A 26,956-nucleotide genomic window follows, 5' to 3' on the forward strand; every position below is an offset into this window, starting at 1 on the left:
TGAAAAAACTATTATTTTATTAATAGGAACCTCAAACATCTACTCAGAATCCTCTGTTGATATGGGAATAGCACTGCAATTAGAAGCAATGGGTTTTTAGACTCAGAACAAATTTGTGTTTGATGTGCTGAAAAGAGTGTTGCCCCACTTTTCACCATATACAATTTTTGCAAAGTGGAAAGTAAACTAATGTCATGTTTTGTCAAAGTTTGGTTGATAGGTCTTTCCTCTTTAGGTGTTGAGTTTCTCCATCGGGTTTTCATCTTTTCCCTTCTCCCGTGTCACATATAGCCCGGGTGGGTATTTCTTGATTATCATGAGTCTTAGGCGTAGTTTAGAAGCATACTCGATGGGGATTCTCGAATTGTGCTACATCATTTGAATTTATTGCAGCTCATTTAGTCTAGAAATAGAGAAAATTGAATTGACAAAAAATCAGGTTCTGACTTCTCCATAGCAAGTTTTCGCACCTCGAGGGTGATTTTTCGCAAAGGCTGGCAAATGCTATTTGTAAGCTTTATTGAAATAAAGTGAATCATGCTATGAAAATATCATTCAAATGATGTCATGATCTCATAGTGAGAATCAATTTAAAGTCTAGAAAATGATCAGAATAGTGATCGACGAAAAATCAGGAAAGAGCTTCTCCGTGGCGAACTCCGAAGTCAAAAGTCAATTTTTCGAAGAGGTGTATGTAAAGGTATTAAGAGAGACATGGGTCCCACCTCTCACTTGCAAAGTTGGTTTCGAGTTTTTTGGAGGCTTAAAATAAAGTGAATAGGGCAGAAGAAGTAAAACAATGGACCTGGGTGAAAAACAAAGTTTCTTCTTCTCCATAGCAGGTTTTCGCACACAAAAGGTGAAACTCTACAACGATCCATAAATGCTATCTATAGGCTGAAACAAGGAAAGGTAAGCCATATTATGGTCAAATCATTCAGAATTATCATGCTTTCATAGCAAAAATTACTCAGAACTTATTAAGATGATGGGATAAGCATCGGCGGAAAACTTAGAAGTAGTTTCTCCTTTGGTGGGTTTTGAACCAAGAAGTAAGTTTTTCGCAAAGGCCTAAAAAGAAGAGTAAAGTTACTAGCGGCCCCATTTTCCATTTGCGAAGCCTCTTTTATGTTTTCCAAGGGTTTGTATTAAAGTGCCTATGGTGTTGATGGTGAAAGCAAAGCTTAAGAGGAAAATTAGAAATATGCTTCTTCGCTGCGGGTTTTCTACCCTCAAAGGCCATTTTTCACATTTCAAAGAAAGTCATTCCTGCAAGCATGGTAAGTATATGAGTCGATTTCTAATTATTTTGGGCAAGTAATTAGAAGCAAATCAATGAATTGATAAGGCTTTTGCAAGCATAATTGAGTTAAGCGAATTTTGCCCTAGGAAGTTCTCCGTTCTTAGTTTTTTGAAAGATAGGTGAAAATGGAAAGTAAACCAGTAATTAATGAGAGTTACCATTGAGCCAATGGAAATAGTGAAAAGACAAAGATAAATCTGTTAGAACCTTTACATCCACCAATCCAACGGATTTACCCTTAATTTCACTTGTATGGCGCAATTTATGAAATTCAACGGGCAAATCTAGGGTTATTTTATAAAGAGGGAAGTAACAGATTTTCAAACTACCATTTCACTGTTATACTGTTGTACTGGATAGTGCTTTCAATTAATTTTCAAAGTTACAGAGTTACTCCTTGTATTTTTTGCAATTGTTTGAATTTCTGCTATCACACATCAAATAAAATGGCAACAAGATTCACGGGTTTTGATGGATTGGGTGGAATTAAGTCAGCATGGTCGACTATCACAAATACTTCACTCCGTTTTTATGATATGCAAGATTTTAAAAGGAGATTAAGAGCAAAGCCAATTCATCCCATAATGGAAAAACTTCGGTGAAGTGGATTAGTGGAAGCAGTTGGGTTCCCTGTAGCAGTACAAGCCTCGGAGTTGATTTTGGAATGCATCAATCGTTACAACCTGGATACAAAGCAGATTCTATTGCTTGACCAAACAGTGCTAATTTCAATTGATCGACAAGCAGTGGTGAATTGCTTGTGGATTCCAGAACAAGAGGATTTCTCTGATTTAACAATGAGTGGAGCCATGTCTGAGTACTCTTTGAAGAAGATGGTTTGGAGGAGGGAGATCATGTAGTCTTGGTTTCAAAAGCTAAGGGGAGCTAAGAATAAAGTCCCTAAAAATCTTTTCAGCACATACCTCAAACCAAAAATTATTGACATTTTGGTTCTATTATATCGACTCAAATGTGAGGTAGAAGCTTTTAATTTTGTAGAGAAGTACTTTTTGGTGCAAGTTATTTGCTTAGACACATAGTATATTGACTGGGCATATGAGGTTAGTGAGCATCTTTCTAGGGCTCTCAGTGTAGCCAAGTTTTATAATTCATTTTATATGTCCTCTTTCTTGATGTACATGTTGGCTTCCCTTCAATTGTGGTCGGGACTCCCTAGAATTGAGAATTTTCCTAATAATGTAAAAAGTTATGAGTTTTATCCATGCTTGCAATTACAGAATACTTATGCAAAATACATCTAGGTAAATGATGCATTCACCATGAGAATTTGCAGGGAACTCCAAGGATGTCTAGAGCGGAGATTCAGTCCAGAAGCGATGGTGACCATCAATCAATTTGGTAGTTATTTCATTCAGTTCTCATCATTTTCTTATTTGCGTCTTGCAGCGTTTGATGGTTTTCCAATGAAACTGCCTAGGTATCCAAATGATATGATCGTGCTCGTGGAGATAGTGAGGCAAGCAATTCAAGTGAACGTGTTGAGCACCAGCTTGAGGAAGAAAGGGTATGAATTCCCTATAAGAGTTGGAGCATACAGTTGTGAAACCAGGTCAGATGCAAAGAATATACTCAAAGCATTCAAGAGTAAGTACAAATTGGAAGAGTATGAAGCAGTAAGGCCCCTATTTGATCCTAATGGATATGCCAGAGATATACTCCAAATTGGAAGCGTAATCAAACATGTGACAACCATGGAAGATTATTGGGAAAACTATAAAAATGCATTGGAGAGTCGAGATCGTGCCTTTGTGAGGTTTACAATTGATCAGGTAAAGACATATGAAATAAATCTAGATGTGGAAGGGCTGGAGGATGACGGTCAAAATATGTACAGTAATACATATATGACTAAGTTGAGGAATACTCCCATTAGTTTCAAACCATATGTCGACATAGAAGAAAACTTCGATGTCATGATGGCAAGAATTATTAAAAGTACTGGGAAGTGGATTTAATGGACAGCTAAGAAAATTCAGAGTAGCAGCGAAACTACTCAAGCTTCTCTAACCATAGCTACTACAACTTCATCTCAAAGTGCCACTCCTAGTGCTACTGCCACAGCCGCTCAAGGACCAGCCCAATTTGTGGGAGTAGGTGACCAACCTCCGGAGAAGAATGTTCCAATAGCCCCAACCTGTCAAGGTGGATCACTACTAGTCATTGGAGCTCAAGCTGAAGCTGAAAAAGAAATGGAAGAACAAAAATATGGATCTCCTGCTCCAGTCTCACCTCCACATGTCACTCCAACTCTATCTCCTCATGTCGCCCCTATCTTATCCCCTCATCATAGCCCTACTCCATCTGTAAGTGCTCTTGTTCTTAAGCCTGTTGGTTCTCCTATTCAAATAGTAGAGATTGGAGATGATAAAAGTAGTAGTAGCGAATCCACTGAGTCCAATGAAGTTGCAAGGAAAACTCAAGAAGAGGAGAAAGCTCCAAGTTCATCTAGGCTTCTTTCTCGAGATCCAAAGACCCCCTTTTCCGCAACTACAGCAACAATGACTCCAATAAAGAAGAAAATGTTCAGCATTGAATCACTTGGAACAACCTCCAAAGTGATTAGTACAGAGTCTTGGCTCAAAGATACTTTGGAGAAGAAGAGGAAAAGAAAAGATGAAAGTTTTCCTTCAAAGGATGTTGTATCTCAAGCAATTCACTCAGGATCTGCCATAGTAAAAGCTAAAAAGTAAAAGACCTTGTCAATATTGGGACAAGATCCAGAAACAGAACACTTAACTATGGAGGTAGCAAAACCAAATAAGGCAGCGAGAATTGAAGATATGACACCAGAAGACTTCACTCTGCATTCAATTGATCTGGGAGAGGTGAGACATGACACAAAGGTAGGCCTATGGAAATCGAGTAATGAGGTGATAGAAGAGCAACTGGAGAACCTCAAGTCATCAAAGGTCAGAATGAAAGCTGAAATAGAAGAGTTGAGAAGATTCATCAGGCAATTAGTTGTCCCATTGGCAACTATTACCAGTGTGCTCACCATTGAAAATCCTTCAGCAGAAGAGGTACAAGCCTTCGTATCATAGCTCCAAAAGGATAGACATTTTGGCCAGATCAAAAAATAATGGATTGAGAAGCTCAGTACAGATGGAGTTGTTCTGATTGATCAAATTGGAAATGTTATCCTTCGGTTAGAAATTGAGAAGGATAACATCACTTCTAATCACAACACTTTGGCCGCAGAAAAGGAAAGGTGTGACAAATGTATTTCTCTCCTAAATATGGTCATCCAAATGAAGGCAAAAGAGGTAGTTGAAGAAAATATTTTGAAGAAGGGTACTGAGCCTTTGTTCGAATGGTTTCAAAACATGCAATTCAAGCAGGAGATGATTCAAGAGGCAGAAGGACTCAAAGAAACAAAGGAAAGGGTGAAGAAGACCCAAGACAGAGCATTTGAGCTCATGCAAGGATTACACACTGATCCACAAAACAGTGGGCAAGGAAAGGCTCTCATTGGGGTGGAAGTAATGAAAAATAACTTCTCTGCATACTTGAGTAATCTATCTAGGATGACTTCAAGCGACTCAAACAGAGTGGTAGAGTTGCAGACACTTAGTGGATATGTACATATGGCATCTGAAGAGTTGACAAGTCAGCTAAAAGTAGTAAAGGATTTGGCTCAAGAGCATTCAAAGTGGCTCTTAAGATTCACCAATGTACATGTGCCTAGTCATGAGGAAATGATCCCAATTATAGTGGTTGCCAGAACATATAGGACGAAAACTGAAAAGGGGAAGAAGTCCAAGTGATTCAGATTCCCCCCTTTTTTTTATTTTCTGTTGTAAATTTTGAAATCTTTGTTTATATTTTGATATGATAAATTGGCATCTTGCCATTTGTCATCAAGATAAGATGAACTGATTAATATTCCCAGTGTAACGGTCATCTCTCAAATCCTATATGTATGAAATTCAATGATTAATAAAAGGTCGGCAAAATTTTTGGTGTGAAGTACTATCTGTTGCAGAGACAATTGAATGGCACTTTATTTCAATCATTTTCTGTTCCAGTAGGTACTGTGATTAGTTAGTATTTCCTTTCTACGTTATAGAGAACTAAGAAAGAACAGAGTTTCATTTCCCCTATTTTCTGGAATACGAATGAATGTAATAAGTATTGTTATAATTCATTTGAAGAAAGGATTTTGTAATTTTTCCCTGATTCATCAGTTGTAGTTTAGATTTGATTTTCAACTTATCTTAGTTTTGTACGAGTGGATTTATGAATTCATAAGAAATGTGGATGCGTGAATCTGTTTCAGTATTGTGAAGTATTCTTGCCTGAATTAAGTTCTAGTTAGGCTTAATTTGGTTTGCCTCTCCTGCTCTTAGGTTAAGAGCATACTCCACATTAGTCTTAGGAATAAAACATAATTCCTTGAACATCATTCACATAGGGAGTTGTACCTCAATTTAGAGGGAAACTAGACATTCTTAGAAACAGTTTCCCAACTATTGTGTAAAGTCATTCTTCGTTATAAGTTTGGGCACATAAAAAGAGGAAAAGAAGAACAAATCTATTTACCAACAAAGAGCTACAAATTTCAGCACCAGCATTCAACAAGGAAAGAGAAAAACACCCAGATTTTTGTTTCTAAAACAATACTCATGCACATTCAAAAAATTGTGCTTCTAGTTTAGCACAGAATGGCAAGCAAAGCAAAGAAAATACTTCTTTCATACAACAAAGTGTGCCTTTTCAAATCAGAAGCAAAAAGTTACCTACAAATATGGTTGAATATGGCGGCTCGAAATAGACAAACAACAAGAAGAAATTACTAAGAATGACTTCGAATATGATGGCTACACCAGAAAAATGTGCTTCCATTCATGGAAAAATTGATGAAATCTCCTCTAGCGAACCTTAGCCGACTCCTTCTCACATTCTCTCCAGCCAACGTGAAACACAAATGAGCAACTTTAGGGTTGCAAATACAATATATTTCCCTTTCTCCATTTCATGAATTTTGAAGTCCGCAGGAACTTTGGTGGTTTTTTATTTCCCATTTCATTTTTTTTACAAAGTCTTGTTTATGCCACGAGTTAGTGTTTTTTTTTAAACACTTATTTCTTTTTGCAAAATGTATGTAAAGTAAAGATATATAATAGTGATATTATAAACTATTTTATATTTTTATTAGAATTTGCAAACCTTTAAACATGCGTTCCTTTTACTATTCAATGTTTTACTATGTCTAACACTTAGGATAAGTGTGACATGTGTTTAAAGGAAGAGGAAGAGGATAAATAATAGCTGAAGACTTAGTGTTTCAAATATTTTGAATTATGAGGAGGGATTGTAGGGATTTCAATTTGGGTTGAATTTAGACTTTGACCAAGCATTTTAGAGGTCTTTATGGCCAGTTAGAGCACTTTTGGAGGATTTTGACATGAGTCATGGGTCTCATTATGACTTAGTGCAATTGTTAGAAAGTGAGTCATCTTCTTGATAAGTTTTGACTCCCTTTTTGGAGGCTTGATTTTTGCATTCGACCCAAAGTTGTTTTGGGGGTACTTATTGAGTTTTGTAACTCATTTGAGGAGTTCAAATTATGCAAAGAAGTGGATGTGACTTCTATTTTGAGTCCTTGGTTTTTTTTTAGAATTTGTAATTCATCTTGGGAAATTCAATACAGGTGACAGGATTTTGATTATGCTATTTGGTCTCAAATTTAAGCCTTCTTTCTTCCTATAGTTCTGTGTGTGTACCAAAATGATTTGATGAAGTAATTTGTGAACTATTATTGTTCCTGGTTAGTTTGTCTCATTTTAGCATCTAGTTGTAGGAAAGTAAGTTTATTTGTAGGTTGTAATATGTGTTTTAAAGGTGAAATTAGTAAATGAGAGGCATCTGTTTTCCTCCTTTTGTTAATTTATCCTTCAAACCTTATTACAAATCACTTATGCAGATCTTTACAGAAAGATGTGTTTTGATGTACGTCAAGTAGCTGTATAATCTTTCTCTGTTAACTGTGTTTGAGTTTTCCATGTCTTTTTGGTGTATCACCATTTCATAGTTTAGGCTGTAGGTTTAGGTTCATTTTCAATAGCTTCTTCCCTTTTCCCTTCAAGTTTAAGTTAGGATCTTGGAAATATTACTGAATATCCAATAGGAGTCGGCCTCGAATCTGGAGGTCTCATTTCATTTGTATGTCCCACGAAGTGAAGTGATTCCCATGTTAAGTAAGTATTACTGAACTCTTTCAGTTCAGTACTGGGTGAAAATCTTGAAACTTAATAGGGGTCTAGGGCTGGGTCGGGCCTTGAGCGAGGGTTTTGGGGTATAGCTGCCGAGATATTCTTTTGGGGACTATTTTATCATTTTTGTGCTAACATGTTGTAATTAACCCTAAAGTGGCAAAAACACTTATATAAAAAGGGACTAGGGTTAGGGATTTTATAAGGTGTGATGTGTTAATTGTCTATTGGAGAAATATTGAGTTGTAAGGGATTACAGAATGTAATCAAGTTGTAATCACTAGATAGTAATAATATTGGACTCATTGTTTGGTGGATGTAGCCCAAGGATTGGGTGAACCACATTAAATCTTGGTGTTTTCTTTTCTCTTCTGTGTGATTTATTATTTTCTAATATTGATTATATATGCATATAATTGTTATTTATGTCTATTGTTAATCCTAACAACTTGTTAGGCCAACCTATGGCTTGGTTGAGTATAAGTGGAGGGTCTTGTGGTGTTTAGTTATTTATTCATGAGGGAGTTGAGCAGGAGTATCTGAGAAGAGTGAAGTTTAGCAGAGTTAGTAGTTGACTGTAGGCTTTGGAAATAAGAAGATTGCTTGGTGGCTTCTGAGCTCAAGTTTAGATTCTTTTTGGGGTTTCATTTAGAGTGTGGTTCTAGGTTAACTTGGGTTTGGATCTTGTGAGGTCTTGCATAATTGTTATTTTAATTGCTTATGTATTTGGCCATAACCTCAAGGGCTTATAGTTAGGCATGTTGGATGTAAATGAGAATATGTGTTGCAATTGATCTAAATCTCCGTGTATTCGTTATATTGTCATTGTGTGTTTATTTGTTAGGGGCTTGGTCATCTCCTTTGGAGATTCACCTGCCTTGCATTGCATTAAGTGGTATTAGAGAAAAGGTTTGAATTGGTTAGTGATTGTTAGGCATTTTTTGTAGAGGGTTTACAAAGATGTTGGAAGATGCCTTCGAGAAGATTGGACCCTAGGGAAATTTAAGATCTCTGTGATGTTGTGGAGACTAAGATTTTAGAGAAGGTTGGATCATATTTCAGATCTAAGATGGAACTAATGAAGAATGATATGGTCACTGAGATCATAAGAGATATAGCTAGTGTACCAAGGAATGTGGGTACTAAAGATGGTTATGAGGAAGCTACTTCAGAATTTGAGGTTGATAGATCTAATGGAGAAGATAGAACTGATCACATGGAGAGATTTGTGGAAGGCATAATTGGTCGGTGGGATAGATTTGAAGCTTGGTTGAAACTAAAGCATAAAATGGATGTTTCTAATTTCTTAGGTACTTTGAATTCTAAGGACCTAATTTACTAAATTGGTGAGATGGAAGACTACTCTAAGTTAGAGGATATTGGAGATCCTCTTAGAGTAAGGTTGACACAAAATAAGTTGAAAGTACATTCTACTTTATGGTGAAAATAATTGCAGAGAGGCAGAGAAGAGGAAGGTTTTATAAAAATCACTAGGTTGAGATTGACGATAACAAAATTGAAGGCTAAGTTCATTCCTTTTAATTATGAACTTGAGGTGTTTAAAAGATTGAATAATCTGAAACAAAAGGATATGGTTGTGAAAGATAATATCAAGGAGTTCTACAACCTAACTATTTGGTCTGGACATAGAGAACTTTCTAAAGAAAATGTGGCTAGGTATATTAATGGTTTGAGATCCAATAATAGGGATGAAATTGGCATGTTGATAATTGATTCAGTTGAGGATTCTTATTAGTATTCTTTAAGGGAAGAAGATAAGTTGAAGAGAAGACATCAAGGTGATTCCCAAGGGAAGAAGAAAAGAAACACTTGGTGAAGGATAAACAAATTGTTGAGGATGAACTAAAACGTGTTGAATAGAGGAACATAATAGGTAGAGGTGTATTTAAATGTACTTCCTTCAGATATAGTAAAGAAGGACATAGATATTTTGAATGTCCCAGTGATGATAGAAAGGTCAGAGATAAAAGAATTGTTGTGGTGAATGAGAATGAGGATTCAGTGAATGAGCCTAAGGTGGAGGATAACTTACTATTTTGACAACTACTGTTTGGTAAAAAGGTGTTGGAACCTTTTCAAAGAAGAATTTTTTTTAAGACTTGATGTAAGTCTAAAGGTAATTGCTAGAATGCAATTGTAGATAGTGGTAGTACTCATAACCTAGTTGCTGCGGAGATGGTTTAGAAACTTGATTTGAAAAGAGCGAGACATCATTTTCATCATAAGATCAGGTGGTTGCAAGATGAACATGATTTGGAATTGAGAGAATAATGTTTTATTGATTTTTAGATTGGGCAGTATGTTGACTAGGTGTTGTGTGATATTGTGGCCATGAGAAGTTGTCGCATATTGCTTGGTAGACCTTGGTAGTATAATTGCAAAGCAGTGGATGATTGTGTCAAGAATGTGTTTACTGTTGAGAAGGGTGGAAAGAAGTTTTCACTAATTCCTTTGCAGAATGCAGAGCTTGGTAGGAGGAACCTATGTTTTGGTAGGCAAGTTGAGTTGAAGGGCCCTTGGAGGGTTGGAGATTAGCATGGGAAACATACTTGTAGCACACCAAAGACAAATGTGAAGATGACAACTGCAAGAAAGGAGTTACGAAAGAGGAAAAAAATCAATAGTGCACAAGATGATAATGTGGAGGACATGTATGTAAAGAACTAGTTTAGGGTTTATGAGTTGAATCTTGGAAGATGTCCTTCCAACTATTGAGAACATCTTTTTACACCTAGGTGTCTGATGCAGGAGCATCTTGGGATAGTGGATAATCCTATAGAAACACTAGGCTTGGTTTTTGTTGACCTTATGTTTCACACAGATAGGGTTATATTTGAGGCATATTGGTGGACCTTGGAGCTTGTGCTAAGTGTTAGTTAATCTACCAGGATGACTTATGGCTTGAGTATTTATTTAATTTAACTTTCTAGGCCAACTTGTGGCTTGGTTTAGTATAAGTAGAGGGTCTTGTGATGTCTAGAGTCAATCATTCATGAGGGAGTTAAACAAGAGTATTTGAGAGGAGTGAAGTTTAGCAGAGATAGTAGTTTATTGTGGGCTTAAGAAAAAATAAGATTGTTTGGTGGCTCATGAGCTCAAGTTTAGATTCTTCTTGGGGTTTCTTCCAAATTGTGTTTCTAGGATAACTTGGATTTGGATCTTGTGAAGTCTTACATATTTTTTATTGTAATTTCTTATGTATTTGACTGTAACCCAAAAGACCTTACAACCAGGTATGTTGGATGTAAATATGATAATTCTATTATGAGAATATGTGTTACAATTGATCTAAATTTTTGTGTATTGGATAAATAACCCTTGTGTGGTTATTTTCTAGGGACCTGGTCATCTCCTTTGGAGACTCACTTACCTTGCGCTATATCAATTAGAGATAAGAAAAAATTAATTGCAATTTAATCAAGATTATAAATAAGAAAAAAAATTGAATTAAATTCAAATAAGTTCACCTTGGGAAAGGTGATTGTGCACATGATTAAGGATAAGACAAGATCAAATATACTTTCATTAAGATTAAGAAGAAGATTAAGATGTACACAAGGACTAGTGAATAAGCTGAAATTTGAATTAAAATAAATTTAATCCAAATAGGTTAAAGGAATATTATCCAAGTGGGGGGATTGAAATAAATAAAATTTATTTAAATAAAGGAGATGGGGGAACTATAAATTAAAATAAATTTAATATATTGAGAGAATAGTGTTCAAATATTGTCATGATAGTGTCAACAACATTGTCACCCTCCCTAAAGATGCAATTATTTTGTTCTTTCCACATGTACCGACAAATTTGTGGGGGAATTATATTCCAAAACTATCTAACAAGTGGATGCTTTGAAGGACAAGACCAATTATAAATAAATTATTGAATATCCTCTATGAAGGTTCAAGCAATATCAAATATTCCAATGATTTTATACCACATTACAAAGGAAAAAGGACAATGTATGAAGAGGTGATTAATACTTTTTGCCTCCTTCAATAGAACACATTAGTTGGCCAACTAGAAGCCACATTTCACCAGGTTATCTTAAGTGAAGATCTTACCATAAATTATTTTCTATAGGGAAAAAATGATTTTTGGAAAAAGATTGCTGTTTCGCACTTTTTCCCAACAAAAAATATCAAATTTATCTCTTTAGCACAGTGGTGACAATAAGGGGATACATTCTCATACACTATAGCTTAGGTCTATTAACCCCACTTAGATTTAAGAGAAATAAAATTGTGAAGAGACTTGTCAACTACAACATTCACACAAAATTGAGCATAAACTAACTTGGATGCCTCAAGGGTGACAGTGTCAGTTGTGACATAATGACTAAATAAGTTATCAATCCATTTAAACAACCACTCATCCCAAAATTCTAGAGGAAGACCTAAATGATAAATTGTTGACAATTGGCTAATGAGGATATGTAATTATTGTCATTTATGGCAACACGTGACATACATGCTTACAGGAAACCTTAGAAATAAAGATACTCAGCTTTTGGTACTCAAAAAATTGTCTAAGTATGGAATTTGGTAAATAGTAGTGTATTGTTTTGTTTATAACTTGGTGCTGATGTCATATTATGACTAGAAAAGTTAGATGGAGATAGTATACATGTTGATGATGATGTGCATAACCTTGGAAGTTAGTATGGACTATAAAAAATAGAGATATTTGTGTTTTAAGTGAAGCAAGACAACATAATTAAAGGAAAGAATTATTTTGTTTACAAAATAATTACTTGTCCAATTAGGGATGACATCCTAGATGTTTACTCTAAGTTGGAAAAATGTATTGTGGTCTTAGTCGACCTAGTAACAATTTGTGCAAAGGCATGGTATTTATGAAAAGGACATCTTGTGAATTCAAGTGTGCTATCTTGGAGAAATTGTGTTAAGCAATTGTATGCAAACTTTTGTGAAAAGTGATATATGAAAAGTTTGTGAAGCTATTTTGTGATCTGAGATTGAATTGAGAAAGATTATATATTCCAGAAGTTTAATTGCTTGTTTGGGCAGTAAGCTCTTCTTGTAATTGGAAATGCATGTTTGGGCAGTGGGCTCATCTTGCATCTACTGTACTACAAGTCCTAACAAGGTTGGAATCTCCTAACAGGGATTCAAAGTCTCCTAACAAGGTTCATCCTCTAACAGGGAACTTATATATCAGTACATTATCTAGTGGATATCATCTGCACCGGGGTTTTCCCTTGGCCAAGGTTTCCCTAGTTAAAAAATTATGGTGTTATGAGTTATCTTTGTGCATGGTTACTATTATTGTTCAACATTACTTTATTACTTTGTTATGTATGGTTTAAAGTAAGAAATAATATCTAGTTGGAAACTGAAGTTTGTAGATTACTGATTCACCACCCCCCCCCCCCCCCCCCTTAGTTATCCCTATTTCTAACAGTTGGTATCATAGCATAGTTACTTAGATCCCTATGGATATGGAACATTTGATGAACAACCTTGAAGAGGCACTTGAACAAATTGATCTCCTTATCAAAGAAAGAGATAAGCTGAAGGACAAATATGAAGACTCCAAAGTATACATTGGACAATTGAAGGAAAAGATTGAACATCTCAAATCCAAGCTTGAATCTACTGAATTTGAAACTAGCGATGATGATTATGCAAAGCTAAAGATAGAGTACAAGATCTTGAAGCATGAACTAAAGATTACAAATCTGAAGTTGAATTTGAGGAGTGATCCTAGCAAAGTTGAATCTGATTTGAAAATTGAGAATGCAGATCTTAGAGCAAGTCTAGCAAAGAAGACATCGGAACTTGAAAGATTGAAAGAAGATCATGAAGAACTTTAGAAATACAATACCATTGTGAAAGGTGAATTAACTTAGTGCAAGTAGCAACTTTAGAAGCTCTATTCTAGTAGAGAAAAGCTTGATGATTCAATGTCAATACAGAGACCTACTTATGATAAGACTAGTCTTGGTTATCTATTTAACATGTCTGTGAAGAAACCTGAGATTTGTTCATATCCGAAAGAAAAAGATAAAACTAATGATAAGATTGAATCTAGTCAATCTTTTGATAAACCTAAAGAAGTTGGACAACACAAGGAAGTTGAAATTTTGGATGAACCAAATAAAATGTAATCTCCTAAGGAAACCAAGTATGAATTTAGAGGTAAGTGTTTTTCATGTAATGAAATAGGTCATATGAAAAGAGATTGTACAAATAAGTCATTTAATCATTTTAAGGACTTTTATTGTCATAATTGTCATGGTATGGGTCATTAAGCAATTGATTATAAGAAACCTAAATATGATAATAATAGAAGGAATAGTAGAATGTCTAGAAATACTAACCTTGCAGATAGAAGAAGATCTAATGAAAAAACATCAAGAGAAGGAAGACCTTATGAGGAAAGAAGATAGATCATGTGTTATAAGTGTAAAAACTTTGGACACATAGCTCAAAATTGTCATGCACCTGATAATCAACAAAATCCTAGAAGTAGAACACCAGCATGTCAGTTATGCAACAACTTCATACATACAACAAAGTATTGTAGAATTGACAAAAACTTTAGAGATAGAAGGAAAAATGGAAAAAACTTCAAAAATAGAAGGAAAGATGGAAGAAATGTTAGAAATGACAGAAGGAACCATGAGAGGAACTCTAGAACTAACAAAGACAATGAGGAACAAAGGAATGTTGTCAGTGAACTTCGAGAAGAACTCAATGAGGCATTTGTAAAAGGATTAGACATCTCAAAAGAAAAGCTAGAAGATGATGAGACAAGAAGAATGAAGTCAGTTATCAAATTCAATTCAATTAAGTTGAATTAAGCTTGTTTGTAGCACCAAAATTTGTAACTTCATCTAGAGATCGAACTAGAGGAAACAAAGTTGGAAAAAGGTGTACCCAATTAAGTTTAGATGGTATCTAAGCTCTCTTGTAATTTGGAGCTTATCTGAACAAGTTACGAAGGAATTAAGAGTTACTAGTATTAGAGATAAAGTCAATTCTATAACAGAAGATGAAAACTATGTTTTTGCTGAAAATTTTGTGAAGTGAAGTTTAGTAGAGCTTTGTCATGATAAAAGAAAGCTATGGAAAACCTCAGGTAGCATTTGAAGATCAAATAGAAGATCTTGAGTATTTATTTGATTACAAAATGTAATTGATAGCTTTTTTGTGTTTGCAAAGTACACAATTAATGCAAGTTCAAGTTGATGGAATAAATGGAGTACATACTTGATTTATACTTCATTGTGATTATATCCGAAATAGAGAGCACTCAGAAGCGACTTGTTAAGATGATTTCGAAGCAAACCCTATTTTTGGACAGAGGTATTTTATCATTTTTCACAAATTTATTTAGTAAAAGTTCATATTTCACAATGTTGAGAATGAGGACATACCTAAGTTGAAGATTGTTTCTGTGAAACCCATAGAAGGAAACCCTAGTTCAACATTATCTATTACTCTGAACAATGTAGTATGTTTGGAAGATGTAGGAAATTATCTTAACAATAACTTTGAATCTATTGGGAGTGAATATATGAAAAAGGATACAAAATTAGTTTTCAACCATGATATGACTATGAAGCCCATATTTGAACATTTGAAGGAACTAGACCTGTTTAAATATCATTTCTACTATGTATTGGACATCGATGAGTGGACTCAGATCATATTAAGTAGAATACATGATGGAAAATTATGGATGCAAGATAGTCTAATTGATATTTTAGCCGACCTTATTCATGAGGTAATTGGTCTTTGTAAACAAGGCAATGTACCCATAGGTGAGAAAATGGTTAAGAAGAAAGTTGAGAGTTATACCAAAGTAGTGTATAATGGAAAGGTCATGATGATTAACACCATTAAGAAAGATGATGTAATATTCATGAGTAGAATCATTGCCTACTTTGTATGTGCAAGTTCAAAGATTGATGAATTATCAGTCGGATCTGTCTATGCAGCCTACAAAATATGTGTAGAAAAGGAACAAGTAAACTGTAGTGAAATTCTAAGAATGCAACTACTTAAAAACCTAGAAAAGATCAAAAGGACTAAGAATGGTATGTTTAGATTCCAATCACTAATTAATCACATATTCTTTCATGTGCTTAAAAGATTTCCATATTTGTCAGTCATAGAGATTATGAAGAGTAATAGATGTACAATGGAAAAGATTACTAATGTATGTAGAAGACATCCTGCAGATAAGATATTGGATAGTGGAAAATTGATTATGAGGCAGAGATTCAGAATTGCACCTGCAATTATAGATAGATTTAAAGATGACATTTGTATTATGGTTGATACAGATTTTACTTATATATAATCAATAGAACCTTGAGAAACATTTCTTGATCCCTTAGGTTATGGATTGAGTGATGATATTGTAGTTGGATATATTGATTTATTGTTGAAACTAGAGAAAGATAAAACATAATATAGATTTGGAACCTATGATGAGATTACCCATTCAGCTCATTAGGAATCCTTGGAGAAGGCTTCTCACAAGAAAATAGAAGCTATAATGAAGAAAGCTTTATTAGAGGCCAATATGACTGAGAGTGAGTCTCAAGTAGTCAGGAAAACCATGAAACAAGGTATATTGAATGTGTAAGCTTTGTTAGTATTTGTTTCAGAGACATCTTCAAAACAAAGCATCCCCTATGCAGCAGTGTCAAATGTGCAACCAAGTGAGCCAAAAAGAAAATCTGAGAGATTAGTGGAAGCTATGACCACAAAGAAGCTCGACAACCCTAGAAGCTAAAGATAGAGAAAATAAACTCAACTATTGCTAATGAGGGCAACTTTGTTTAGATGAACAAATTTTATGATTTGTATAACAACTTTGAGAAAGATTGGATTGATATCTCTATTGTGAGATACATTATAGCTGATAATCTAAAGCTCAAGGATATTGAGGGCATAGTAAACTAGAAAGTCTATGACAGACTTATTGAGAAGAAGGCCCCGACTAGATAAGAAGATTTATAACTTTATAAGTCTATGCTAAGGACTATTTGAAAGACTGACAATGAAGAAGAAATTAAGAGATTATTGAATAATCTAGCACCTTACTTGAGAAATAAAGTGAGACCATTTTTGTTTATGGTGGGTGAGAAAGATAAGTTAAAAAGTGAGACTGTAGTAGCAATAAGTCAAATGTTGACAGAATCTAAGGTAGCATCTTCACCTGCACCCAGAACCTTGGAAGTGTTAGTGAGCAATGACACAATGCATATAGATCAGACCAATGTTACCATTAACATTGAGGATACTAACTTGTTTGAGAGTTCAGAACCACCTGAATCTCATTCCAAGGATATTGAAGATAAACTAAGGCAAATTGAAGAAGAGAAGAGTTTACTAGAAGAAGAGAAAAAGAAAATAGAAGAGGCCAAGTAGAAATTGCTTGAGGATGAAATGAAAAGAAAAGAAGAGGAGAAAAAGAAAGGATTAGCCAAAGAAGAAATAAGAAAGAAAATTGGAAAGAAGAGATTTGAAGAGGAAGAGAAGAGAGAAAATGAAAGGAAGGAAAGAGAAGAAAAAGAGGAAGAAGAAAGAAGAATCAGAGAGGCAACTAAGAAGAAGCAAAGGGAGGATGACTCTAAACCTTCTAGTTCATCAACTCCACTATCACTTACTAGCCTAGCAATTGATGCTGACGATCAAATTGACTTGATCTCATCCTTATCAAAACTCATTCAAAAGAATAGAATAGTGAAGAGCTTGTAGAAAACCTTGATGGAGGTTACTGACAGGCTACATAGTACTCTGGTAGTACAACACACAAAGGTAGATCCAAAATAGAGGGCACAGGTAGTGCTAAAGTCATTTGATGAGGAATTCACTAATTTTTTGAGTGTTGCAAAAACAAAGGAACAAATTTCACATGATGCTAACTTTTTTAGCACCATTTGTCAAAATTTTAAGAATGATTTGATAAGTCTTGATACTTGTATCAAGGAACTGCAGAAGTGTCAACAGGATGGTAAGATACTGTACATTAATTGTACCCTATCTTATAGACTGGCTAAGGATTTTGACAGTCAGATTAGAAGAAAGATGAGTGAGCTAGAAGCTCTATCTAGCTAGATTCAACATTCATCTTGTAAGATTGATGATTTTGAAGGACACGTGGCTAGTATTCACAATGATATCAAGAATCTAGAACTTTAGAAGGAACAAATTTTGAGAAGAGTATCAAATTTCAGAGTGTTTATTGCTCTAAAAGTATCTATTGTTGAGAAACAGTTGGAGGAATGTGTCAAGGCCAAGGACACCTATTCTAACTTTTTGTATTTAGACCTTAATGCCGTTGAGATTGCATCATATGCCTTATGTGTAATTCTCACCCCTATTGAATCTACCAAGGATATATGGACTAAAGGTATGGGTAATCTTAAGGCAAACTTTGATGATCACATGAAGATACTATCAGTGTAAGGCAAAAGTGCAAAAGTTTTTGACAATAGTTTTTGGACAATTTTTTTGACATTTTGACATTTGTCATTGATGTCAAAGGGGGAGAGATACAATAGAAAATTGTAAATCAGGTAAAAAGGATTGTAAAGTATATTGTAAGGGGGAGCATATATAAAGATGGATAATTGTAATAGATGTAATGTGAATGTATTATTTTTGTTAAGTTTTTGTTACTTAGCCAATTTTCCCATTTTTTAGCCATCAATGACGAAGGGGGAGATTATTAATGATTGTCTAATGAGGATATGTAATTGTTTTCATTTATGGAAACACATGATGTACATGCTTACAAGAAACCTCAGAAATACAGATACTTAGCTTTTGGTAATTAGAAAATTGTCCAAGTATGGAATTTGGTATACAATAGTGTATTATTTTGTTTATAACTCATTGCTAATGTCATATTATGACTAGTGAAGTTAGATGGAGATAGTATACATGTTGATGATAATGTGTATAACCTCAAAAGTTAGTACAGATTGCATGAAACAGAGATATTCATGTTTCAAGTGAAACAAGACAGTGAAATTAAAGGAAAGGAATTATTTTGTTTACAAAATAATTACTTGTTCAGTTAGGGTCGACATCCTAGATGCTTCCTCTAAGTTGGAAAAGTGTATTGTGGTCTTATCTGACGTAGCAACAATTTATGTAAAGGCATGGTATTTATGCAAAGGACATCTTGTGAATTCAAGTGTGCTATCTTGGAGAAACTGTGTTGAGCAATTGTATGCGAACTTTTGTGAAAGCAATATATGCGAAGTTTGTGAAGCTATATTGTGATCTAAGATCTAACTATGAAAGATTTTATATTACAGAAGTCTGATTACTTGTTTGTGTAGTAAGCTCTTCTTGTAATTGGAAGTGCATGTTTGGGTAGTGGGCTCATCTTGCATCTACTATACTACAACTCCTAACAGGGTTGGAATCTCCTAATAGGGATTCAAAATCTCTTAACGGGGACTCCTTATACTAAATTTTCTTATTGAATCCTAAAAGGGTCCATCTGTTGGGTGATGCGACGCGCTCCCCTGCCCACAGGTGGTTAATTATGTGGTGTTCCATGTTCACTAACAGTCATGGCTTTTGGTGCAACGGTAAAGGCTTGTTATGAGAGTTATTCTTGCAGGATATTGGTTTATGTATTGTGGATGTCCTTGATACTACATGGATTCACTTCTTTGAGATGTTGTGAGTGGATTGGTTATAGATTTGATATTATCTTTTGCAGTGGGAGCTTCTTGGTATATATGTGGCAGGTATTTCTCTTGAAGCTTGTGATTGCAGGTTATAGATTGGATATGTTGGTGATATGAGAATTCACTTGTTATACCTTTGAGGTATGGATAGTTGGATGGGTTTGGCACTTGTTGTGGGTGCTATTTCAGCTATGGATATTTTGACAACTACGGATACATGTGATTACCTTTGGATCAGGTTTTTTGTGCTTGGAATTTTAGTTGGTACAGGATTTTATGATCTTCTAATGCGACAGGTTGGGTGGTTTTCTCTTTGGATGGCTTCTATGTATGTCCAGTGGGAGTGGCATAATAGGAGGTGAGATCATTCATGTTCGAGATGCTGAATACTTTGATTTTGTTGCGGGTACCAGGATGAAGCACTTGGTGTATTTTGATCCATGATGGTGGATGTGTTGGGAGGGATTGTTCCCTTGTTCATTTGTGTGGCTATGGATTGACCCTATGCAATGTATACAACAAGTGGGAGATTGTTGAGATAATGGGTGTTGCACACATTGCATAATATTGTTATTTTATTATTTTATTTTTATTATGTAATGTTGTACCTAGATGGACGTGCAACATGTAAAGATTTCCATGAAATATTCTTGATGAGTTGTATTGTAACATTGTGATAATATTTGATGTAATTATTTAATATTGGGGGAAAGAATTAAATGCCCAATATTAAATGTGGGGTTAGTGGGTTAGGTAGCACATGGTTTTAGCACATGGTTTATGTAATACCACTTAGTGGTTTTGTGGGTCTTGCTACTATATAAGCAGCCACAAGGGTAGTTGTTGTAGAGAGAGTGACAAGAAGAAGACAAAAGGCAAGAGTCGAGCGGGACAAGGCTTGATAGGTTAGCCAAGGGAGCATTTGTGAAGGTTGGAAGCATGGCATGGGATGTGTGGATTCATGCTTGTTCACATAGTTTGCTCGGTTGTGGCTATGGCCATGAAGGCTTCCATGGTTGTATGGCAATGGTATTTTTGCTGAATAATACATGGTGATGGATGCTTTTGGAGGCTGGGTTTTTCCCTTAATGAGGGTTTCCCAGGGTATATCTTGTGTCACATTTTATGGGTATGTTGTCTATTCTCTTGCATGTGGATTTTAATTTCGTATTTATTTCAGATCTATTATGGGTTATGTGGAAACGGTTATATTCTTTATTGCCAAGTTTTCTTACAAGGATCTCCCCCTCGACGCGCATATCAGGTGCTTATGCGGGTCGGGAAGGCATCGGGGAGATTTGAACCCATGACCAAGCCAAAACTAGGCTCTGATACCAATTGTTGGGCCCACTTGCTGTTGCACCAAAAGCCATGACTGTTAGTGAACATGGAACACCACATAATTAACCACCTGTGGGCAGGGGAGCGCGTCACATCACCCAACACCATCCTCTAACAAAGAACTTATATATTAGTATATTATCTAGTGGGTATTGGGGTTTTCCCTTGGCTAGGGTCCCTAGTTAACAAAATATGGTGTTATGAGTTATCTTTGTGCATGGTTACTGTTACTGTTCAACATTAATTTATTACTTTGTTATGTATGGTTTAAAGTGAGAAATAATATCTAGTTGGCAACTAAAGTTTGTAGATTACTGATTCAACCCCCAAGTAATCCCTATTTCTAACATAAACCCACCCATGAGCCAACCTATTGAGTTCAACACTAGAGTCAAAACTTTGTTTCTAAGTAGAGAGAACCAATGCACATTATCAATAATTCTAGGACCCATTTATGATTAGATTAAGATCCTTATCCATTGTGAAATTGAATAAAAATAACCCAATAGGCATCATCGAGATACATACACTCCCTTTGGGCTTCTAGTGCACATTTACCTATAGAGCCTAGCCATGCCAATGGTAGGCCAAAAAGTAAGGAGTCTCCCAACTAGGAACAAGGGATGAAGAGACCATTTTATCCATAACTAAGTTTGAAGGGTTGATCTCTGAGTCAACCTTTACTAGCAAAATTTGGGGCTAGATAAACTCCAAAATATCGATCGGTTGGGCAGTTAAGGTGTTTTTGTAGGCACCATTCTAGGCAAGAGGGGTATGGCTCCCCTATATAGAAGAGGAGTTGTCTCCCTTGGTGTTCGAGAAGGAGGATACCTCTTCCTGAGCAACAATATACTTTACAACGAGGGTAGGATAGACTTGCTCCACCTTAGGTTGAGAGCTAGCAAAATCTAGAACTTTGTGGGATTCCATAGCAATGACAATGACCATTATAATACTAGAGGCAACCACCATTGTCCCTTCACTTGAGAGCCAAGAAGTATAGCCAAATCCAAACAAATGGGTGCCTCAAGAGTAGAAGGGGGTCAAGATCAAGGAGGGATGAGCCATCCCTAGTAGATCCAACTATGTGTGTCCAAGCAAAGAAGGAAATTCAAAAAAATTGGGTGGAAAAGAAGGGAAGGGGTTTAGCTTCATAAAGCTTATGTCAAAGGAAATAGTTGATATATTTTAAATTTGCTATCATTATACTTTTATAAAATTTTCTAGTATTTATTTGAATTTATCTTATAATTGTATGGGCCCTTAGTAATTTGGATATTTTGATTTTCTTATCTCATGCATATATATTTTCAAAATTTAATATATATTTCAATTAACAAGAGCTCCGATAGAGCTCAAGTCCATGCATTATGTTATTGGCCAAAGTTTTTTTAAAAAAAATGTTATATAGTAATAATTTTAAACTGAAAAAAAAATAAATTAAATAGATTATTTTAAACTAAATAATTTTACTAAGACAATATAGATATAAATAACATTTTTAATAGTATAAACATAAGGATGAACAAAACAAGTTTATAAATCTAAGAGGGAACAATAATTAACTAATTACAATATTTAAAAATATACTTAAAAATAATATATAAGCTTATTAATTAATATAATTTTAATAAATTAATCATTTAAAGACATGAAACTATTATCACCATAGTTTTTTCTAATATCAATTATATTGAAATCAATAATCAAAATGTTTATAAAAGGTTTCTTTTTTAAATATATCTGTAAGTTTATAATTAAAAATTTCCATTCTTGAATTTTTGTTACTATCAATATATTTATATATTTTACATTAGTATTATATTATTTTATCTAATTTACTGATAAAAAATAATATTTTATCTAATTTATCATTTCTTATATAGTTAAAAGATATAAAGTTGTTTTTTTACACTTTATCCCCTTTCCATCTATTCTAAGCTTAATGAGTATCAATTTAGCACCCACATGGTTAATGCCATGAAAGTACTTGATTTGAAGATGTGAAGAGAGTTGATTACTTTTTGGGAAAATATTGGAACATTGTGTCTTACAAAAATTGGTGCTAACCAATAAGAAATTAGAATTTGTTTTTGGTTGGTAATACTGATTTCTTTATTCCATGAAGCTGGGAGGAGCTTTCCCCGAAGCAAGAGTGGAAACAAGGGTTCCACCATCTCATCAAAAACCAAGCAGACAATACAAAAAATATAGAAATAAAAACAAACTCAACAAACAAACTATTTTGTGTGAATCCTGAGAACCATGTCAAGTTTTCATGGAAGTCTATTCTTCTTTTGTTTGACCACTTGCCATCCTTCTTCTATTCTCAAGGTTTTGATCTATTGTAAACATGGAAGCACACGAGGTTCATACCCACACTCCTCAGCATTAGATCCCACACATCCACCATATTTTCATCCTAGGCTACAACTTTTTGTACACTATGTTTTATCCCTTTAGGCTTCTTCCTTATCGTTGGTCTACCCACCTCCACTAGAGAAACCTTCCCAATACCGCTAGCATCACCGCCCCCAAGGTTGTCATTATCCGTCTGCTTCCTCAAAGAGCATTCAAGCTCAGGAGGCACTTCACCATCCTCATCACCAGCTACTACCTCAAAGAAACTACATCATTTCTCTACCTTTTTGTCTACTGTATAATGCCGAGTCGATACATCTTTCCACCATGTCGAGGTCTTAGGAGCCCTTCCCTACTCACATTCTTCAACAACATGTCCTATTTGAAAATACCTTCTACATTTGAAGGGGATATCTTCATAATCCCATGATTGTGTCAAACAACCCTTATAAATATTAACAATAATCTCAGTTGGAAAACTCCTCTCAAAGTCCATTTCAACCAGTAAATGAGAAAAAGTAGAATGAAGGAGGCTTGACGAGCATCATCAGCCATAAAAAACACAACTAAAGAATTTCCAATAGCTTCTAGCATAGAATCAAACCAAAGATGAAGGAGTAGATTCAGAAGCCTTGAACCCAAATCAAAACCCTATCAATTTTTTTTTGTCGTTGGACAAAATTCTGGGTGCCATAGTTTCAACATCAATGACAACTTATCCTCCCAGCACCAAAAATAATCACACATAAATCTATTTTTATCTGTAACACTTTCAAACACCATAATGAAAAAACCTTAAGCTGCTAGATAGATTTGGACCCCTTATCCAAAATTAGCTCCCAATGCTCAGAAATCCAAGAATGCAACATTGGTAAGCTTGGCCAAAACCCTTGAAAGCGACGAAAAACCCCCAACTCAGAGAACATAGAGAGATTGTGAGCAATCTCATCCTCAACTTTCATACTGGCTTTGACTGTGACAATCATCGAAGAGGGACACAAGGCCACAGTCTGACTAGGTATGCAAAAGCCCTCTCTTCCAACTGGCTTTGACCATCCCCAACTCACCCCCTACTCTGAGATCATCTTAGTATGCCCATTATGCCCTTGTTTGGCATTACCTTGTTGATTTTCTACACAAAGAGCGCCATTGTCCAAAGTTTGACTTCTGTTCCCAGCCACTGGTAGACTTGCATGCATGTTGCTTGTGCCCTTACGCTTCAACACTCTGTCCTCCCCTAGATCCTTGCCATCTCCAGACAAACTCTACAACATCAACCTTCTGTGTCGTTTTCCTCTTTCCCTTGAAGATGCACCCAACATGAAGCGAAAACTAGCATGCTTCATTCACACCTTCAGCGGTGTCAAATCTGTTGATGGAGTCTTGACCATAGCACGACGACCACTAGAAGCCTTGGCATGCAGAAAAATGGTGCCATTTTTGCCCACAATCCAGTCCCGAGTTGTACATAAATATATTTAGAAAATAAACCACTTTAAATTGTTAGATTTTTTTAATTGTAAAAACTAATAGAAACAATTTCAATTTAAGCTATAATGTGCGATATTATTTCAAACTATTTATTTCCTATCTCTATAAAATTCTGTCTAAAAAAAGAGTTGATATATTTTAAATTTGCTATCTTTATATATTTTGTCTTATTTGTTTAGACTTACCTAATAATTAATTAGATTTTTAATAATTTAGATCTTTTGATATATATATATATATATATATGTATGTATGTATGTATGTATGTATGTATGTATGTATGTATGTATGTATACATACATACATACATGCATACATATAACTCATCGGTAAACGACTGAAGCCTAGATTAATTTAGCCGATAGGCTATTTGTGGGAACTTTGTTCCCAAAAATTAAATTTTTGACGGAAAATTTGCAAGTTGGCCGAAAAAGTTGTTAGTTTGGTTAGAAAATTGAAAATTCTTTCCGTTAATTATTTACCAGCCATTTTTATTATTATCTCCCTCCACTTTTAACTCTTATTTTGATATTTATTAGATGTTATCTCCACTTTTAACTATTATTTTTCTTTTTCTATTTATTAGTTGTGATCTCCACATTAGCTCATGTTGTGATTTATTCATTTAACTTTTGATTTTTAAAATTGATGTAGATTTTAGTTTTTAAAATTTTAATTTTTTTTAATATTAGTTTAATTTTTTCTTTAAGCATTATTTTTTAGTTTCTATAATTTATTTAGTCAATAGAATATTTGTTAGACATATTATATTTTTGTATTTTTCTTATTAATTTTTCATAATAGTGTCTTTGATGATTTTTTAAAATGATATTTGATAAATTTAATTTAAATAAATAATATTTATTAATCTATTTAAAAGATTTTAATAAATATTATGTTATTTAAATTTAAAATTATTAATAATCTAATTTGTTCACATAAGATTATATTTTAAATGTCCACTTTTAACTATTGTTTTTCTTTTCTTATTTATTTAAAAAATAGTTACTTGTGATCTTCACATTAAATTATGTTATGATCTCTATTTGTTAAAATTTTAATTTTTTAAATTGGTTTAAATTACTTTAAATTATTATTTTTATATTAATTAAATTTTTCTTTAAATATTATTTTTTCAGTGTCTATAATTTATTTAGTCAATAGAATATTTGTTAGAGATGTCATTATTTTTCATATTTTTTTATTGTATTTCTTCGTAATAAATTTTTTGATGGTTTTTTTTTAATGATTATTTTTTTCATATATGATAAATTGAATTTAATTGTAAAATCTTGAAATTATTGAACATGTTTTTTAAGCAATATTCAAATTTCTTAAATATTGTAAATTTTAATCTTCAACTTTTTTATTTTTGTATTTTTATTTTGAAAAAATTTATATTTACATTATTTAATGTTCATTCTATGTCTTTCTCTTAAATCTCATCTTCTATCGGCGTTATTTTTGTATTTTTATTTTGAAAAAACTTATATTTACATTATTTAATGTTCATTCTATGTACAAAAGCATGCGATTGCTAATTATTATTATTTGTTGGAATTAATTATTATTATATGTTAAGCGAAGGTAGATTCAAACCCAATACCTCTCACATGAGAAGCTCACAAGTTACCATTGTGTTGTAGGTTTTTATCTTATATTTCAAATTATTTATTTCTTACATATTAAGTCTAAAAAAAAGTTGATATATATTTTTAATTTATTATCTTCATAATTTTTTCTTTATTTGTTTAAATTTCCCTTAAAATTATTTAGGCTCTTAATAATTTGAGCCTTTTGACTTTAAAAAAAAATCTTTGTATACATACATATATTCAAAATTTAATATATACTTTTTCCTTTTTAATTTAAAAAAAAAATAACTTTTCAATAAAATAAAATAAATTAAAATTATCTACATTCCCCCCACCCAGCCAAAAAAATTTAAAAAAATGATTTACTAAAATTATGAAGTAAAATATCTACACTACTTATCTCACAATATCTCTACTAATCTAATCTATTCTATTTAATAATTATTCAGTTTTTCTTAATTTTCAACTATATGGGTAAAAATAAAGTAGTATAACTAATTCTGATTTAATCTTTATGTTCTTTTATGTTATAACTAAAACTAATTTGCATGAACATTGAGATCGTGAATACATATCCTTCCGCCATCTAAGAAAAAAATAAAATAAAAATAAAAATAGACCCACAAAGCATTTTAAACATGCAACTAATAATAATATCTCCGTGAATATAAAGTTGACTTTTATTTAAGTAAACCACCAAATCTTTCCTGGTTTCGAAGTATGAGCAAGTAACATGCATAACTCAACTGCGACAAAACTTATCCTAATCTTTAACCTTATTGTCTAAAAATCTACTTTTTTCATTTGGGGATCTACCTCGATCGGTACAATGTCACAGAATCGTCCCGTGGCGGTAAAAGAAGACCAAATGTTGCCCACTAAGCCCGAAATCTATATATACAGATCTAAACCACTGCAGTACAGT

The 26,956-nt window shown here is 33.9% G+C and overlaps 1 pseudogene; it reads right to left on the bottom strand.

Annotated features, from left to right (window-relative positions):
- Positions 1–24,336, bottom strand: part of LOC149572316 (uncharacterized) — a 46,862-nt pseudogene extending 22,526 nt beyond the window's left edge.
- Positions 24,337–26,956: the final 2,620 nt, after the last annotated feature.

The sequence above is a fragment of the Cupressus sempervirens genome, chromosome 2 (genome assembly GCF_028749045.1).
Source record: "Cupressus sempervirens isolate cs-2001-9-10 chromosome 2, ASM2874904v1, whole genome shotgun sequence".
Classification (NCBI taxonomy): domain Eukaryota; kingdom Viridiplantae; phylum Streptophyta; class Pinopsida; order Cupressales; family Cupressaceae; genus Cupressus; species Cupressus sempervirens.